A 6,000-nucleotide genomic window follows, 5' to 3' on the forward strand; every position below is an offset into this window, starting at 1 on the left:
ACAAAATAACTCGCTTCTCATAGACACGTGGTTCGTCACAAAAAAAACAATCGCCAGAACCACCTACACACAATCTGCCAGACACTCCCCATTGCTTTCCAGCGTCCTGACTTTATAGCGGCCAGGAATTGTCAATTTAAATAATCGCGTGAGAGTAGACCCGATTCTACAAGAATTGCATGATGTCAACGCTAATAAAAACCCATGGACGCCATCTTGTAACTCTCTTCCGCTCAGTCTTAAACACAACAAACGTATCCGAGGTAAGCTCTCTATTTCCCCTCATTTCGGTTATTTCTAATTCTGCTACATGCAGTGAAATTCAAATTTAAAATAGTCATCATTATACAACCAGTGAAACTTTTGTATGTTAAATGAAGTTGTGGAATTATTGTGTTGGCATGTCCTTACTCTTAAGAAAATGGTTTGCAAATTAAGAAGAGTTGAAAAGAAAATTCTTAAAATACATCAAAGCGGATTTTTTATTGTATTAAATCATGTTTTTTTCTTTTCTATTAAAATCCTAATTTACAAACTTAAATATGGTTGTGGGGTACAAATTACCCCTATTTGAGAACTAAGTTGAATCAACCAGTTCTACGAATACCACTAGTTTCAGAGACTAAATGGAGACATTCATACCATGTTTAACCGCATGCTACAAACACATTCCTCTCATACAATTTTAGTGGTTCCTGTATTCTTTATGATAAATACATATAATTTACACACTTTACACTACTTGTGGATTCTTGTATTTGTGACCCATAGCACGGATCTACAACACCTGGCTGATTAGGAGGATTCAAGAACTTCCCGGATCAATCTATAATAATTACTAACAACAACCGATTGACGAATATTCGGGCAACGAATTCACTCTAAAAAACGGTCATTGGAGCCATTCCAACAAAGTCAATACTCAGAAGTTAAAAGAAGGTTCCGAGAAGAGAAGTTGGCAATGCAGGCACAAAACGAAGAGAAACTGTTACATTTAATAAATTATTCCAAGGAAAAGCAAGGAAGAGCAAAGAAAAAATAAACGAACAAATATGGCAAAAGCAGTTAAGAATTAATTAACTTCTTCGAGAGAAAAACAGGAAAGAGAAAGGGAAGACATGACGCAACAAATATTAGAATTGAAAAAGATTACATGTAGATAACAAAACCAGTCAGAAAATAAATGGATTTGAAAACGCAAGTTTTAGTGAATAAGGACAGCGGAGAAGATACCACCACGGCTTTTTCCAAAAATGCTATCTGGTCAGTTAGGTGCATCCGAACATAACAAATGCATGGATATATTTTACCAAGAAAAACCTATGAATTGTCGTTTGACGAGGCCGTCAAACTGTTAATGGAGTTGTACTGCCCAAAAAGAAGCATTTTTCATAAAAGAAAGAAATGCATGAATCTTACATGTAACGAGAGTCAGGGCTATATGACTTTTGTGTCTATAGTAAATAAGCATTGTGACGATTTCAAATTGTTGCCATTAACGGCGGACAATTTAAAATGCTTAAATTCACACAAGGTTTGTAGCCACAGAAATATTGTGAACACAGGGGTTTTGACTCCTATTAACTATAGTGAGTGGACAACCCCCACCGTATACGTGGAAAACATCTAAAGAGATTAGGGTATGCGCGGATTTCTCGAGCGGATTTAATGCGGTTCTCAAGGACCATCACTACCCGCTACCAAACCCAGACGAAGTATTCGCTAAGTGAAATGGCGGAAAATATTTTTCGAAAATAGACTTAAGCGAGGCGTATCTATAAGTACCAGTAGAGGAAGATAGCTAAAAACTTTTGTGTATCTCAACGCACAAAGACTTTATAAATTCAATAGATTAGCATTTGGTATAAAAGTAGTACCTGCAATTTTCCAACACGTAATTGACACTTTGCTAAGCGGTTTGAATTTCGCAATAGGATATCTGGACGATATACTTATGCATAGTCAAAATGTTAAACAACATGGAGATCATGTATTTCAAGTGTTTGACAGAATAAAAGAATACGGCTTCACATTGATGGAAGCAAAATGCGATTTTTTGGGAACGAATAAAATACCTGGGTCATATCATAGATAAGGGCGGGGGTAAACCCGATCCAGACAGGTCCACATTCATAAAAGACATGCCAGAACTTTATAATGTAACTACATTGCAGAGTTTTTTAGGGCTCGCGAACTATTATCAGACGTTCATTAAGGACATACATTTATTGTGTGCGCCATTGAATGTACTATTAGAAAAGGACAAAAAATGGGACTGGACGCCTCATACCACTTTAGTGGCAACTGTATTCTTTATGATAAATACATATTATATTTTATACAATCTACACTACTTGTGGTTTCTTTCATTTCTGACCCCTAGCACGGGTCTACAACAAATATTAAATAAGAAATTTCACCAAACCATCTGTTCATAATTAAACAAAATACATATATGATAGAAAGCATAAACCAATGCTTACCATTGTTTACTATTATCTAAACATTCAAAATAATCACCAATTGAAATAACCGATTTATTACATATTTTATTGTTTTAATTAATATTTTAGCGCAAACATCATGTAAGTAATAATATGTGAGTGAGTATTTATCAATACAATCAACTTCGGTTATAACGATACGAAAGCTTTTTAACCTAAAACAACTTTTAACTCCCAACTATAACATTTAGTGGCACATCAGTACTCTTTTCATGGCACACTAATGGTCCACGGGACAGTAGTTGGGAAATACTTATCTATGCATATTAATTTAGTTACATGAAGAAACCATGGATTTTTGCGTAAAACGAACAAGGTCCAAAACAGATGCAGGTCCTCAATCACGCAATCATAAACGCGCTTGAGTTGATCTCCCTAGCATCTGACAGAGTCAAATTTCGCTAAGAACTTCGTATCAAACTAATCCTTATGCAATCAGGGAAACTTACTTGGTAAATTTCCTCACAAAACCGTAAATAATCTTAGCGATACACACATATTTATTTGTGATGTTACGAAGCTTATAAAAAAAATTCATGCTAACAAATATTTCAGTTATGGTGCTGAACATGCTACAACCAACAAAAGCACCCATACTTGCAAAGTTGTTAAATCAAGGCCTAAAAGAGAAATGATTCCCAACACGTTGAATAGTCATTTACTGCCTACTATTTTAAAGGTACTAGTGAGCGGTTTTCAGCATTTTAGTAGAGACCAAAACTCCTCTGTGAGTAATGAGTACGCTGAGTGACACCGCAGTAAATATAACAATTGTAAACTCCAACTGCAACATCAATTTACACATTGTAAGAAATATGGTTTATGTACTGAGATATCTACAGCTGATCGACTAATAATAATTTCGCATATAATCAGTGAATCAGTTTACGGGGCGTTGAAAATATTAAAAAACACACAGTTTGCCATAAAGGTATACTTTCCAAGATCCTCAGCTATGGATTATCTGAAAATATCTTCTTAACCATGGAATCCTTCTTGTCCGACAGAAGAAGTTGTAGTCGATGTGTAGAAATCCGAAGTCATACTTAATATCGAACGTGTAGGGTATGTTTTAATTATTCTGACCTATTTTTGTTGTGTTTGCAGTTTTGGTAACTTGCCTTCCCACGAGTGCAGAGTTGTAAAAAAATGTTCGGTTTTTAATGTGGAGGAAATCCAGCTACCCAAAAAAGGCACTCTGGATATGAACAAAAAAGTTGTCTCAGTTTTGAAGAACTCCTCCTCCATTGATCAACTAACCAAGTAGTTTTCTACCAAGCACCTTCTCCTCCTAAAAACAAATTAGGGGAGAGATGAGGTAGCTGGATTGCTGAGGACCGATAGTACACATTGATATTAGCCCAAAAGATAGATAGATTCCTCCTATATATTATCTATGTTTTTGTTTAGTATTAGTTAACATTATGTATCCGTAGCAATTTACAATTTCAAAAATAGTTTATTTCATATATATATTTAGGACGGGGGTAAGGTAAAACTGACATACAGAATACGGGCAATGCTGAAATAACAACTTTATTATTTAGAACGCAATTCTTAATATGAAGAGGTGCTTAATTATTATGTACTTTCACCTATTAATTTAATAAATAAAAAAAACTGGCACACAAAATAAAACCGTGCTTGAACAATAAGATTATTATTTAGAAAGCCAATCTTAATATGGGGAGGGGGAAGCTATTTCTTTAAAAATATGTTGTACTTTCACCGCACAATTTTTTAAACTGACATGCGAAATACGGGTCGTGCTGAAATAATATTTATATATTTATTTGGAAAATTTGCTGATTCCTTTTGTAGAAATTATATAATTTCGCTTAAAATTATAGTGTCTGTGATGTTTGGTGTTGGAAAAGAACACAGAAATGACGAATTGATATGGTTGAAGCAAGCGTTGCCTAATCACTAACCAGAAATTCTAATGATCGATCTTCTAATAGTGAATTAATTTTTCTTAAAATTCTGATAGTCTTGGTGGGAATAGAAAGTTCATATATGCTGTACAATACCTGTCGAGAGAACTTTAAAATGTTTCATATATATTTACATCAGCTGTCGGAGGGTAAGTAAAATTATTTAAAATATCTGTTGTAAATTACCCGTTTTAGAGAAGGCTAATTATTTAATATTCGTGCTTTCAATTACATGTTTTAGGGAAATTAAAATTATTTCATGCATAATTTGTGTAATTCACGTCCTAGGTTAGGTAAAATATTCGTTTGCTCAAGATAGAAAATGATATATAAGTATTCCCTTCTCCTTTGAATAACAGATATGTTCAAAGTGAACTTCATTTTTCTCATTGCATTATACGGTCCCGAACAACGCCGGGTAGTCCTTCTAGTACAACATGTAAAGCATGTCGTCAATATATACATACACCATGTCAATTTTCAATATGTGTGTAATCCAAATTATTATCCAGAAATCTATTTACTTTCCTCGACATAAAATTTACAAACTCTTCAAAGGTATCACCGGAAATGTTTCTCTCCTCTGCCATGACAACGTCGCAGAACTTGCGGTTATTTGAGACTTTACGCACCTCCACCTATCACTTGCAGGTCTCCCAACGAAATTCTATCGAGTTCAAGTCTGGATACATGCTTCGCCAGTCCAGTCTATCAGTTTTACAATGATTGTTTTGCCCGTCTGTTTGGGTCCATTGTCATGCTGGAGCGCAGCTTTGCGACTCAGTTTCTGGAGTGAGGGAATAATGCCCTGCTACAGTACTTTACAGTACATTTGGAAGTTTATGTTTCTCTCAATAAAATCTAATCCTCCAACACCTACACCATTCATGCAGCCCCGACCATGGCATATCGACTACCAGGATTGATTTAGTACTTCTCACCTGGTCGCCACCACACACTTCTGAAGCAACGAGAACAAAACAAATAAAACCTATCTCATCAGATTATAGTACATGGTATAAGTAATCTGTTCTTTGTTGGCATTTCTTCAGTAAACGGTTAGGGAGCTATCGTTTACTATTTTCAGAAAAAGCTTTCTCCTGCGGTGACAGAATGCACAGTTTTTTCTGTAGAATGCGGCGTGTGGAATGACTACTAGCAGGCTGAGAGCAAACCTCGTCTATATCCACAGAAGTATTTGCAGCTCTACTACGCAAATTAAAAAAAAACATTTCGATGTGACGCGCAACTTCTTAAAACGACCTACTCGATGTCTTTTCTGAGTGAACCTAGCTCTTAAAAAAAGTTGGTGATCTTAGCCACAGTGCTATCGCTCATTTTTAAACTGTTGGCAATTTGCTTGCAGTCTGGACCATTTAGATGTAGAGCAACACTACGTATTTTTAAGATCCTCAAAGAGTTCTTTGCAATGTGGTGTCGTCTTGAAACTTGAGGTTACGAGTATGAGAGAATATGTGATTTGCACTATGCATTTAAACACATTTTCTTTATGTATATAATATATATATATGTATATATATGTATATATCTATATTATATAT

Source organism: Euprymna scolopes, chromosome 12, assembly GCF_053919585.1.
Source record: "Euprymna scolopes isolate OS-2025 chromosome 12, ASM5391958v1, whole genome shotgun sequence".
Classification (NCBI taxonomy): Eukaryota; Metazoa; Mollusca; class Cephalopoda; order Sepiida; family Sepiolidae; genus Euprymna; species Euprymna scolopes.